The sequence below is a fragment of the Arachis ipaensis genome, chromosome B1 (assembly GCF_059453495.1).
Source record: "Arachis ipaensis isolate K30076 ecotype BB chromosome B1, ASM5945349v1, whole genome shotgun sequence".
Lineage (NCBI taxonomy): Eukaryota > Viridiplantae > Streptophyta > Magnoliopsida > Fabales > Fabaceae > Arachis > Arachis ipaensis.
Genome location: NC_142436.1, coordinates 20,116,048 through 20,131,639, shown reverse-complemented (window position 1 = coordinate 20,131,639; position 15,592 = coordinate 20,116,048).

The window sequence follows — 15,592 nt, the reverse complement described above, 5'->3', positions numbered from 1 at the left end:
TCAATGTCTGTGCATACGCACGCATGTCTATGCGTACGCACGCATGGCTGTGCTCTTCTCCTTTGTTTTCTTCATGCTTTCTCCCTTTTGCATGCTTTCTTCCACTTCTACCAAACCATGCTTGCCTCTAGGACCTGAAATCACTCAACAACCATATCACGGCATCGAATGGAATAAAAGTGGGATTAAATTGCTCGATTTAAGCACAAAAAGCATGCTTTCACATTTAGGTTCAATTTAGGGATCAAACACAAAAGTATGATATTGTGGTGCTTAAGTGTAGGTTTATGTGCTAGAATCCATCCAATTTGAGTCAAAATATATCATCAAATATGGACTCATCAGGTAGCTAACTCGGATATCGTCCTCTTGAAAACTAGTAGGCGGTACACCACCAAGATCCCTACCTGGTGAGTGGTACACCACCACGATCCCCACATTGCTAGCGGTACACCACATCCTCGCAAGATTTTCAATTGGAAAACACACACCCGTGGTTTATAAACAACCACGATCCCCACTAACACTTTCACAACCCGTGGACGGTAAACAACCACGATCCCCACATCCATCGCGACACTGGACAAGTGGTACACCACCACGATCCTTGCCAGGTCAAAGCTCACATTCAAAATCACAATCTTTTAAAATCTTGACCCGGAGCAAGTGGAACTATGCTACAACCCTTGCGTACTGTCCAAGTGTTATAAATATCAAAATATCTCTTTAAATACAATTCAAATCCATTTTTCTTTCATAAAACTCCTTTTCACCAAAACAAAAGTCTCAAATCAACTTCATTTTCAAGTTCAATAATTTTTCAAAGACTTAAAATCATCTTTCCATAATAAATCAAAATCAAATAATATGATTCTTATACTAAATTTTCTTTTAAATAACGCTTCAAACAAAGTCTCAGAGTTTTATAAAATTTTAGAAGCATCTCCTCTTAAAATTCGAACTTTGCCACCCTTCTCGGCTCCCAACTAAACTATTTATCAAACTCTTCTCAACCATTTTCAGTATCAAATCATTTCGAAATCAAACCAATTCTAATATTATATCTTTTTCCAAAACCAACCAACTCCAATAGTAAATTATTTACAAAATTGAACCAATTCCAATATTAAATCTTTTTCAAAATCAAACCAGCTCCAATATCAAATCATTTTCTAAAATCAAACCACAACTCTCAACCATTCCAATTGTTTCGAAAAAATCATCACCACAGCCACACCAAACTCAACTCAAGAAAATCAACGAAATCCAAAAATTCAAACAACCAATACAGTTAATCACAATTTAAACCAACTTTCACATAATCAATTAAGAATCACAATTTCCAGCCGCCTCAATCAATCAGTAACTCAATCGTGCAGACAAATTAATTTATCCAAAATAATTCAATTCAATCAATAAAACTTACGAAAATCGTAAAAATGCATTTTTCGAATTAATATTGACTTGTAAGAATTCTTGATAGTAAATTGAGTTTAAGAAATCACCCCTACCTCAAATAGTCAAAAACTGAAAGCTATACAACGCGTCAAAACCCCTTTTTCTCGGCCCGCAACAGCAGCAGCCACAACCGCATCTTCGTTCCACTTTTGCGACAATTGCAGCAACTCTAATCACTACATGCAACCTCAAAAACTCAACCCTATCGCAAAAATGCCGCAAATTCTTCAGTAACATATAACAAAATAGCGACTAAACTAGTTTTTAAAGCAAAATGACGTACTGTACCAAGAAAGAACCAAGAACTGAGAAGCTGCAGCTCCAACGATTGACTCCAGCGGCGTCCGTGTTGTTTTTCGGTGGCCAGGCACGACGAGCAGGCCCAAGCAGTTGTTCAACGGCAGCAAGAGTGGCGGAGCCAGCACTCCTTCTCACATGCAACAGCACCAATATCCACCACAGTCACCCCTTCCTCCTAGTCAACCCAATGGCGATGACCATGGCAAGAGTGGCATCCGCATCTTCCGTTGCAACCCTCTCCCTTGCTTTCTCTCCTTCTTCGATGGCGATTCGTGGACGGATTCGTGGCGTGCTGGACGGTGGCGGTGCGATGGAGAGCTAATGGTGGTAACACGGACAACCCTCCCTGTGCGCAGCTCCCTCTCTCGGATCTCTTTCTTACTTCCTCTGTACTCTGCTCTCTTCCCGTTAGTGTGTATGTGTGTTGAAGATGGGAGGTTGGCGGCTGGGAAGATGTTAGGGTTAAGGTTGTGTTTTGTGTTTTAAGGTTTGTGAAATTAGGATAATAGTAAAATTTGGGGATTTTAATAAAATTAAGGAGTAGGGTATAAATTTAAAACCAAATTAAATACAAACTAATTGTCTTTGAAATGCCATTTAATCACCAGCTAGTAAATTATTTTCAAATAAATACTAATTCAATAAAAATTAGAAATAATTAAATTAATTTTTTTTATTGATAAAATAAAGTTCGAAACTAAATATTCAAAATATAGTTTATAAAATTTTCATTATTTTTCAATTACTAGAACTTCAAATTATAATTAAGAAATTACACTATTTATATGTAAAAATCTCTGAAAATATAATTTTGATTAAATATAATAAATCATAAAATAACTTATTACTTAATTTTTGAAAGTCTGGGATCTTACATCATACTCCACTTATAAAAATTTTCGTCTTCGAAAATTAACGCAATACACAAAATATTACATAGTTTCAACACTTTATTTTTTAAAACACCTTATGGAAAAGCAAAAAGTCTCAGTTCATATGTATACATATACGGTTTCAATTACTTGGATTTTCAGATAGTATAAAGATATAAGGGTAAAAGTATAATTGCAAAGCAGAAGTTACAAGGTAGATTTGATGTAAAAGATTACATAGTTCAAACATGCGATGGCAAAGCAAGATGGCGAAAGGTTATAAAACGGGGTGGGGTTAAAATGACGTGCTTAATGTCTGCACACTGATCTCATACCAACTTCAGAGCTTCAAATTCCCAAACCTCAACTTCTAATGTTTTCCAAACCCTACGATATGTGTTACCTATTAGTTCTATCTAGTCTATGATAACCCGGTAGTGCTCTCATATACAAAAACCATTAGCGTTAAGCTGGCCAAGCTTAATACTATGAAGTATGAAATGATAGCCTAACGGAATTAATCAGTAGACCGTTATGTACTTAAAGCTCTAACTTTCATCATCGGGACAAGACCTACAATATGATAGACGCTTAGAGTATGCAACTGAAGTATAGTAAGTTCATTCCTCAGGCTCCACAGGAAAGAATGCTCTGATATCATAATGTAACATCCCCACTATCAAAATGTCACACTTCCTGTTGTGCCACTCTGATAGCGAGAATATTATGATAACTTCTATATATTTAAGATTAAGATATGAGCCTTTAACTCAAAACTGTATCGCTGTTTTCTTGAAAAAACAGGAAATACTTTTAAATTTTTACCAACATGTATGTATATATATACAAAACTTCTTATACAAGTAACTTATACATATTATATACATACAAAACATACAGCTCATATCCCTCTTACAAATTTACAATGACAAAGGCAAGGTAAAAACTATAACTAATATATGTACAAACAAAAATAGTACATCTAAGGACTTAGCAAAAACTTCATCAGCTTCTTCATCTGTCCTGAAAAGAGAAGTATGTAGGATGGTGAGAGCATCGTCCTCGCTGGTTCTCAGTAGAGGGTTTAAGAATTGTCATAAGAGGATACGTATAAAAAGAAGAATTGTCTTATGAATCCTTTTTAAACCACAGCAATTAATAGTACAAAAAACAACCAACTTCATATATTTTCTTATAAAAAGTTTCAATCTCGACAATTTGCATAACATTTCAATGCATACCAAAGGGTCAATCAATCTAAAAACTCACCAATCACAGTCTCAGCCATAAACATGACCAATCACGGCCTCTAGCTCAATATATAATCAGATCTCAGCCTTCAGCCCAACAAAACCCATCATTGTTATCATCAATCCACCACTAAATACTCAAAACAGAAATCATCACAAGCACAAATAAATACAAGGTAAATACATTTAAAGAACAGTTACAGCAAGTATCACATTTACCAGTTAGACAAAATTCATCAGATAGGCAAACAAAAATACTTAAACACACCCAAACAAATGCAACCTGATACATGCCTGTCCTACTTGGCATTAGATCACTGTAGCTAATCCGGATATTGTCCTCTTGAAAATCGGTAGGCGGTACACCACCACGATTCCCACCATTACGAGCGGTACACCACCACGATCCTCGCAAGATTTTCAATTGAAAAACACACACCCGTAGGCGGTAAACAACCACGATCCCCACAAATACTTTCACAACCCATGGGCGGTAAACAACCATGATCCCACGTCCATCGTGACACTGGACAGGCGGTACACTACCATGATCCTTTCCAGGTCAAAGTTTATATTCAAAACCACAATCTTTTAAAATCTTGACTCGGAGCAAGTCGGACTAAGTCACAACCCTTGCGTACTACCCAGGTGTTTAAAATATCAAATTCTCTGTTTAAAAATAATTCAAATCCATTTCTCTTTCATAAAACTCTTTTTCCCCAAAACATAAGTCTCAAATCAACTTCATTTTCAAGTTCAATAATTTTCTAAAGACCCAAAATCATCTTTTCATAATAAATTGAAATCAAATAATATGATTCTTAAACCAAAATTTCTTTTAAATAACGCTTCAAACAAAGTCTCAGAGTTTTATAAAAATTTTGGCAGCATCTCTTAAAATTTGAACTTTGCCACCGTTTTCGGATCCCAACCAAACCATTTATCAAACTCTTCTCAACCATTTTCAGTATCAAATCATTTCAAAATCAAACCAATTCTAATATTAAATCTTTTTCCAAAACCAACCAACTACAACAGCAAATCATTTACAAAATCGAACCAATTCTAATATTAATTTTTTTTTTCAAAATCAAACCAGCTCCAATATCAAATTATTTATAAAATTAAACCACAACTCTCAACCATTCCAATTGTTTCCATAAAATCATTATCACAATCACACCAAACTCAACTCAAAGAAATTAACGAAATCCAAAAATCCAAACAACTAATCCAGTGAATCATAATTTAAACCAACTTTCACATAATCAATTAAGAATCATAATTTCCAGTAACCGCAGTCAATCAGTAACTCAATCATGCAAATAATTTCATTTATCCAAAATAATTCAATTCAATCCATGAAACTTACAAAAATAATAAAAATATATTTTTCGCATTAATATCTACTTGTAACAATTCTTGATAGTAAATTGAGTTTAAGAAATCGCCCCTACCTCAAATAGTCGAAACTTGAAAGCTATACAATGCGTCAAAATCCATTTTTTCTCGGCCCGCAACAGTGGCAGCCACAACCACAGCTTCATTCCCCTTCCGCGACAATCGTAGCAACTCTAATCGCTACATGCAATCTCGAAAACTCAACCCTATCGCAAAAATGCCACAAATTCCTCAGTAACATATAACAGAATAGTGACTAAACTAGTTTTTGGGGCGAAACGACTTACTGTACCAAGAAAGAACCAAGAACCGAGCAACCACAGCTCCAATGGTTGACTTCGGCGACGTCTTGTTTTTCAGTGGCCAGGCACGGTAGGCAGCCCCCAACAGCGGTTCAACTGCTGCAAGGGTGACGGAGCCAGCGCTCTTTCTCACATGCAACAACACCGATGTCCACCACAGTCACCCCTTCCCAACGGCGACGGCGGTGACCAAGGCAGGAGCGGCGTCCACATCTTCCATCGTAACTCCCTCTCTCTCTCTCTCTCTCTCTCTCTCTCTCTCTCTCTCTCTCTCTCTCTCTCTCTCCACGTCTCCTTCCTCCCCTCTTCGGCGTTGGCGATGCAGGCTCTACGATGGAATGCCGAGCTTGCAGCGGCAACTACCTCCTCGCGCTTGCTTTCTCTCCTTCCTCGATGGCGGTTCGTGGACGGATCAGCGGCGAGCTGATGGTGGCGGTGTGGACAGCCCTACCTATGCGCAGCTCCCACTTTGGGATCTCTTTCTCTCTTCCTCTGTACTCTCGTCTCTTTCCATTAGTGTGTGTGTATTGAAGATGGGGGGTTGGCTGCTGGAAAGATGTTAGGGTTAGGGTTGTGTGTTGAGTTTTTGGGTTTGTGAAATTACGCTAATAGTAAAATTTATGGATTTTAATAAAATTAAGGTGTAGGATATAAATTTAAAATCAAATTAAAATACAAACTAATTATCTTTGAAATGCTATTTAATCACCACCTAGTAAATTATTTTTAAATAAATACTAATTCAATAAAAATTAAAAATAATTAAATTAGTTTTTTATTTATAAAATAAAGTTCGAAATTAAATATTCAAAATATAGTTTGTAAAATTTTTATTATTTTTCAATTACTAGAACTTTAAATTATAATTAAGAAATTATACAATTTATATATAAAAATCTCTGAAAATATAATAAATTATAAAATAACTTATTATTTAATTTTCAAAAATCCAGAGTCTTACTTATGGAATAATAAAACTAGGTTCAAGGATATGAAAGAGCTTAATTCTTATGGATCGGACTTGGTTAATTTCTTGTTATGAACTTAAGCTTGTATCCCACACACATACTAAAAATGTTTTCAAGTATAGAATATGATAGAAATTGATTTATAAACAAAATTTTTGGAAAACACTTACCTGAAATTGTTTTAAAACATGAAGAATGTTCTTGCAATTTCAAAGTATTTTTGTACAAATTTAAAATATATGCAAGTTTTGTTCATAAAGCTATTTTTGTATTTATCTACTCTTTCCAGGGAGTTATCCATTTTAGTTTCTTATATCTTGTAAGAAAATAGTTTGTAGCTCTTCTAGTTTTGATATTTAGAATATTACTCTCTAAGAGGTGAGGCATTCTATACACAAATTAGGAGAGGATATCGTGAAGTATTTTGAGTGCTCGAGTTATATTTAAAGTTGGAATCACTTTAAGTTCTAAGAGTTGGTGTCTTTAAGAAAGTGAGAATTAGTATACTAATGGTGAAAGATTCCGTAGAGTATATCAAAAGTGCTCGTAATTGTAGTGCTTTATCAAGCATCTATATCGAGCTTGATTGACACTAGATAAATCTCCAGCGCAATTGTTGGAAAAATTGGATGTAGGTATATGACCAAATAAAAATAAAATTTACATTTACATCTTATAAGTGCTTGTGTTCGATTGCAAGACCTTAAGAAGTATAAGTACAAATTCATTAATAGATCTATTTCACATACGCTTTAGTTAATAAAGAACTTTCATTGTTTTCCAATATTAACCCCATTTCAGACACTTTTCTTTTATTTATAAATTAGTTGTTATAAAAATCTTTATTGATTATATATTCTTATCAATCAAGGAGATTTGGAAAATTATCCTTTTACTATGTTTTCTATCTTTGATTTGTGATTCAAACATTTCACTAGATTCTCAAAGCTACCACATGTATAGGTACGGTCAAATATAATGATACTCCCTTAATACTTTGTTTAGATCGTTCAGGACCTTAAATGAGAAGAAACAGAAAAAAAAATAATATTCTATCATAAACCATGTCTAAAGTTAAAATACTGAAATCTCAAAATACAAAGACAATACAAATAACTAAGTTCAATGTTTTAATAAATAAATAAGGATTGCAAATTAGATGAATAAGTTAAAAGTTGTTACTAACGCGATCACCAATGTTACATTGATTATGCTCGTGGTGTGCCATAAATTTAGAAGTTCGTTTGATGTAATGGTTATACATTGTGTGGTGAAATAGCCTATCCACTGCCACCACCACTAACTTCTGCATCTTATTGGAAACCACCACTCCTACAACTTACTTCATCATTCTAACCAACCTACACAACCTCTAAGTGAGATTCCGATGTACAGCAACTACAAAACAATAAAAAAACAAAGAATATAAATAATAAATGCCAAAATTATATTTCGGAAACAATAACCAACAATAAAAATTCTGGTAGATCAAGGCATGTTTTCATTACGATCACCCACACCAATTTTCATAGCATAGTAGTTTCATTTATGCCTTAAGTTCAAAATTGTTGAAATTCAGTTCATATAACATAGTTTCATGTTAATTTCAAATAACAGAAATTTCAGCACATACACATACTCCATAGCAAATAAGTAAAAATGCATATTAATAACACGATAGCAAATAGGTCTTGATTGCACATAACAACCTAATAAAGAAGAAGATGAAAAAAAGATTCTATGTTTCTAAGTGGATATTGATAAAATCTCTGTTTCTGTATGTCTCCTTTTCTTATCTATAATTTCTATACAATTCCTATATACAGAGTTATCTCAATAATTTTTGGATAAACTTTAATCAATAAATTGAATTTTGTATTAACCATTGAAAATTTGAAATTTTATTTTCCTGTTTATTTATCTTCTGTGACCATAACTTCTGTCATTGTTGCTTCTTTTTAAATAATTTATTGTCACAACATCTTGTGATTATTTATCTTAATGTTTTTGTAGCTTATTGTTTTCTATTGTACTTGAAAATTATAGTTACAACAACGATCTATACAAGATCAGATTAGATACTTTGGACAAATGCCATCACAACTCTTCACTGTTCCTCATTTAAAGAAAATGCCATTAGCAGAACTTTTGCATTTACAAGTAACTGAGGGTTATTTAAATGGATTTTATTGATAAAAATTTGTAAAAATGTGTAGCATTACTCAAAATACTCTCTCTCGTTCTAAAACACGCTCTGTATATTTCTTCTACCCAAAACAAACTAGCTATTCTAATGCTCACTCCTCTTCTATTCAGTCTTTATATACTCCCTTTTGTAACCATTTTTTAGTCTCTCCATTATTTATTTTTTGAAACTCTCAATGTTTTCTAGATGATTTCGATTTATATTTTTAAAATTTTACTTCTTCTTAACTAGATTCTCGCTGTGTGTGCATCTACAGCAGTCAGACATGCACATGAGAGAGGAGAAGCATATAGTTGTAAACAAGGAGAAAGAAGACACACACGTGGTGTGTATTGTACATGCCTTCTCCAACAAAGAGAGCAACATGCTGATTGTCGTGTTTTAGGCTATGTTTGATTGGAACAAAAGAAATAGAGAGAAAGGAAGCAGAAAGAAAAGAAATGAAAAGAAAGAAATTGACTGAATTTTTATTTTTCTTGGATATGTTTGGATGAGAGAAAAATAAGAAAAAAAATGTTATAAAAAGATAATTTCATCCTTGTATTATAAAATATGTTAAAAAAAGAAGGGGTAATATTGGAAATAGAAAAACATAACAAATTTTTCATCCATTTTTTTTTTCAATACTATGGAGAGAAAAAATTGGTGGATCTCATCAACTTTTTTACACTATTCAACTTTTTTTTTCCTAATTTTTCTCCTCAACCAAACAACGAAAAATAATCATTTTCCTTCTAATTTTCTTTTCTTCTTTTTCTTTCATTCCATTTTTCTCTCAAACAAACATAGCCTTAGTGAGTGAAGAACACGATATTTCAAAGAGCATATTATGAGTAAGTACAATTCAAAAATATCATATTTGTGTAACACTTTTTAAATATCCCATTTTGAAAATTAAGAAAGACTTTTTTGTTATGCACGAAAATTTCTATAAAAATAAAAATTATTGCACTAATTTAAAGATATGGTGAGAGGAATAAAAAATGTAAATGTTATTCTGATTTGATTACATAATTTATATTTATGTCCAATCCTTTTCACAACTTGTGTTTGGTAAACCATTACAACAAAAAGCTTGATACATCTATAGATTTCCATCTATGTGTAGTAAACCTCAAAACTTTAGAGACACTAACTCTAAAAGATTTAGAAGTCGTGACAACTTCAATAGCATGAAAAAATTATAAAATTCTTCCTTTACATTCACCATATCAGACATCGAAAGTTCCCTTTAAAGAGCTAGTGTTTACATAGGAACCAAATTTGTATATTTCTTAAGTGTGTGTAAAATCAATTTGTAAATGATTAAAAATTACTATGAAACAAAATAGCTTAGAGTGTTGCTTGAGTCATTGCAAGATTGATGAAATTGAGTAACTTTTGTCAAACTAGTTATTACTTATCTTTTGTCATTGAAAGAACCAATTCTTTCAAAGAACAATCAATTCTTTAATAGTGATTAGAGAAATCATTTAATTTCAATTTTTAGTAAAAAAATTAAAAATAATCGATTAAATTTTGTAAAAAATCAACATTCATTCTGTTTAAAATTCACTTACCTTTTGTCATTGAAACAACCAATTCTTTCAAAGAACAATCAGTTCTTTAATAATGATTATAGATATCATTTAATTTCAATTTTTAGTAAAAATAATCGATTGAATTTTGTAAAAATTCAACATTTATTCCGTTTGAAATTCACTTAAGTCTTTAGCTTAAGGAATTGATCTTCTACTTAAAGAATCGATTCTTTCTATAAAAAATTATTGATTTTGATAAAACAATCCAACAATGCAATCTTAAAAGCATACAATCGCGATTGTTGATGATGTTTTTAGCATTCTCTATTTTATAAAGCATTTAGACTAATGCAATTCAAATCCTTTGTTTATAAAATTATTTTTATTATGTTTAAAGAAAAAACATAAAATTTGAAAAATTTTAACACCTATAAGAGAGTAGGGTGTTCGCGGTACAGTTTGGATCAGTTGTGAGTCAAAAACTCATCCGATCTGAACACTAATTTTACTTGCGGTGCAGTTTGGATTGGATGCTTTTAAAAAAAAAAATCTAATCCGATCCGATCCAATTTCAAGCGGTTTGGATTGGATTGGATTTGCGGTTTTATAAATTAAAAAAATTAAATACATATAACAAGTCTCAACATCAAATTTTAAATAATCAACAATGACATAATAAGTTTCAACAATATATTAAAAAGCCAACGATAACATAACAATAGAAATAAAATTATAGGTTAGTTAAAATAAATAAATAAATAATATTTTGAACATAAAATATTTATTAAATAATAATAATACATGAATAATATAAAAATGTATAAACAATTGAACATGTTATAAGTATAATTGTAAATATAATAATAAAATAATAATATTATAACATATTGTGCGGTTTGGATTGGATTGGATCGGTTATGAAAAGTAGATCCGAAATCCGATCCGATCCAGCGGTTTGCAAAAAATAGAATCCAATCAAATCCGAATTAGTGCGATTTTAATCGGTTTTCGGTTTAGATTGGATTGAATGAAATGTTTAATTTGGATCGGTTTGGATTTGAACACCCCTATAAGAGAGATACTTATATTTTGGCTTTTAACAAAATTATTATACCTAAGTCCTACTAGATTAATTTATTATCTTAGACTTAGTTTCTTGTTTTTTTTCCTTTGTAGTTTTACATACATCCTCAAATATCTAATATTTGTTATTTATCAAAATCAAAAATTTTTTTAATTTTCTACAAATCAGTATCTCTTAATTTGGCAAAGCTAAAATTAATCGGTCAAAAATCTAAATTCTATTTATGGTGTTGTCACTAGACAATGCGTTGTTCTATATACAAATTAAAATTTGAGTATTTGAGAATTTTTTTATTTAAATAAAATAAATATTTTATTTACGAAAATACATAAATACTGGAGTATTTACGAAATTACATAACAGGACACATCTCGAATGCTGAGAGGGGTTTTCATATATGAACGTATTTCTGCGTCTCAGACCCCGTTCTGTGACTAAGTAATGTCGAGTCACATCTAAGGAGCACCCGTGATATATAATGGGGGGAGATTGGATGCTGAGCATTCGAGATATGCTCAAAAACGAAATGGGATCTCAGCACCCGAGATGTGAGCAATCACCGTGGTTGGGGTCTGAGCATCCGAGATAAGCTCAGGTATATATATAACGTCACAGCATCCGAGATTGTTGTGCATAACCCACATTTTTGAACTTTTGTGACTTTTTGGATGCTTGAATTCGAGTTCCTTCAGAAAGTATGGCCCCCGACAATATGTCCGCGAGGAAAACATCAACAGAATCAATGCTACTTGGCACGTAGCTAGAGCTTTGGACTTTGAGGTTAGTAGTTTAATATTTTTTATTGTTAGTGAATAAAAATTTTAGATGTTTAGTGATAAACCACTATTTTATGGTTTATTTTGTAGTGAATTGAGTGGATTTTGTTAACTATTTTCACACTTATTCATATAAATTGCATGGTTTTGTGAATCCTTCCTAATTTGTACTTAAGAATAAAAATGTGCTTCCTAGGCCTTAAATTTGCTAATTTTAATCCTCTCTTATTACCATTCGATGCCGTGATATATTTGTTAAGTGATTCTAGGGTTTATAGGGCAGGAATGGCTCAGAGGATGGAAAGGGAGCATGCAAAAGTGGAAGGAACACAAAGAATTAAAGATTTGAAAAGCTGGTCCCGACGCGTACGCGTGGCTGACGCGTACGCGTGACCAGCAGCATCGTCCACCAACGCGTACGCGTGACAGGCATCATGTGCCTCATTTAAGGGAAAACACTGGGGGCGATTTCAGAGTTTATTTCTGGCCCAGTTTCGAGCCCAGTATGCAGATTAGAGGCTGGGAGTGAAGGAAGATGAAACAATTCATTCATACAAACATTAGGTTTAGTTCTAGAGAGATGTAGAATTCTAGAGAGAGAGGATCTCTCCTCTCTCTAGGTTTTAGGATTCTTTAATTTTATTTCTTTTAGATCTAGATCTTAATCTTCTTTCAATTTAGCTTTTCTTTACTTTTATTTGTTCTAGTACTTTAGTTTATGTACTTCTCTTGTTAATTTCTTTATTTTGTCAATTTTAGTTCATGAACTCTTTTATTAATTTCGATTCCCTTTTAATGCAATTTCATGTTTTCATGTCTTTTTATGTTTACCTTAGTTGCTATTGTTAATTTCTTGCTTATGTTAGTTATAGCTTCTATTAATTCTTGTATTTTATGATGTTTTTCTTTATTGCATTCTATGTGTTTGATGAAATATTTCTTTTAGTTATGAGTAAGATTTTCCTCTTCTTGGCTTGGGTTGGTTACTTGGATAACCTTGAGTTGCTAATGTCCAAGTGATTGATAATTGGTGTCCATTGACACTAGTCCTCACTAATTCAATTAGTGAGTGGCTAGGACTTATGGATTAGGATTATGACGCTCATTTCACTTTCCTTCAATTGTTAGAGGATGACTAAATGGGATTGATCCTTGCAATTATCATGTTGTGGTTAGTGACAAGGATAGAGATCCTTAACCATTAACCCTTGCCAAGACATTTTTACCGTTTGAATTTCTTTGCCTTTATTAGTTAATCGTCATTTACTTTCTTGCTATTTACATTTTTGTCAATTGCTATCTCAACCCCCCCCAATATCCTTTCATAGCCAATAATTGAGCACTTCATTGCAATTCCTAGGGAGAATGACTCGAGATTAATACTCCCGGTTATTTTGATTTGTATTGTGACAACTTTTTTAAAATTTAATTGGTGGATAAATTGTTGGTTTGGACTATTCTTGCAACGAAATTCCTTTGAGAAATTCTAGATCGACAATTATCTTCCGTCAAGTTTTTGACGCCATTGCCAAGGAATTGCAATGTGCGCTTGCTATTGGTTATTGTTCATATGTGAATAGTGTGAATATGCTTGATTTTTGGTTTGACTGTTAGCTTTTGCTAGTTTTAGGAGTTTATTTTTATTAATTCTTATTAGTGTTTATTTTTATTTTCTTTTTTCAATATCATCCTTTTCGCTTAGTATGGTTATAACTATGTTGTAGGAAATACAAGTTTTAATGATGATATGTGCTATGGGATTGGAAATCAATCAAGGGAGGAATTGCATGCTCATGAACAAACCTCTTGGTATCCATACCAATTTCCTCCGGCCGATAATGATCATATTCCATCCTATAATACATACTCCTATAAACCAAGTCCACAACATAGTTCTCAACCTACCTCACAAGCCACATTCTACCAAGCACCATCCTATGATCCATATCCCTCATACAACCAATCACCTTTACCTCATCCTTGTGATCATTATGAAAGAAAACCTATATAACCACCCACATTCCAATGCAATTACTCCCAAGAACCACTATTCTCACATACAACACCTCAATACTCCCACCAATATGAACCATCTTCCTATTGTGAACCCTCTCTTCCAATTAATGAACCCTCCTATCCAACCCAAGTCACAATGAATGATGCTCTCAACTCATTTCTTCAAGAGCGACGTGAAGCTCAAAGGATGCAACTGGATTTTATGGCTACCTTGACCGAGGTAGTAAGTCAATTAGCTTCCCAATATTTGAATACTCAAGGAACTCCCATGACCTCATGTGGAGAATTTAATGAAGAACGTAGTATGAAAGAAAGATTAGAAAGTCTGGTGGAGAACAAGGAGTGGGAATTTGTACTAGAACAAGTGGAGGAAGCTATAGTTATTGAAGAAGAGGAAGTGGTTGAAGATTTAGGAGATGCCGAAACTCCATGGGAATCTAGAGTTATGGAACATTCTTCCAAGAAGATTGAATTAGATGTTGAGGAGGAGAGTGCACAACCTCCAAGACAAGTTTTGAAGGAAGAATTAGAAAGATGGAGCAAGAATTGAGTTTCCTTGGTGATGATCATTTAGCATCAAGTCCTCTTAGTGAAGAATTTGCATCCGCGAATGATTCCTTTGAATTTGAAGAACCTTCTCCCGATGAATTTGAAATTGATGTGGAGGTAGATTTTTCTCAACTTCCGATTTATCATTTGAGTGATGGAGAAGAGTTGGATGAATTTGGTGAGGAAAAACTTGAAAGTGAAGAATCTTATCAAAAGGTGGAAGTCCTTCAGAAAGGTTGGACGGGAGTTGAATATGCTTTGTCAAGATCATTGGATACTTCTCTACCTAGGTTGCCATCTACTCCTTCATTTGAGTGGGTAAAACTTATCTCTCTTAGCTTTATTGTCCCACTTGAGTATGGTATGCTTGAAACAGATGGTCAACTTAGGAGGCTTTGTAGAATGAAGCATAAGAGAAGGATGTTTAGTGGTTGACGTTGCAAATCAAGACTCATCAAGGTTGAGATTTCAGGAGCTGGATGCAAGGATTGGTTTAGTGCTTATTTGAATGGGTCTAGAAGAAGAGTTTGGTACGTCATTGAGAATTCATCTTGCCTACCACCCGAGTAGAATTACAAGGATCAATTTGAAGACGGGAATGAAATAAGATATCGGATCCCGGATCCCAACATGAATGCCAATTTTGGGTGCTCATATCTTGCGAAGAACTTCACCCAAGCTTGGTGAAGTCGGTTGGAAATTCTAACAACCGTTTGAGGAGCAAGCATCCTTGGAAGTTCAAGGATGAGTACAAGCATAAACTACCATGACAAAGAGCTTTCTAATTGTCCAACTTAAGGACAATAAATAAAAGTGCTAGGTGGGAGACACCCCACCATGGTAAACTCTTTCCATTTCTCTTGTAGATATAATCAATGAATGAATTGAGT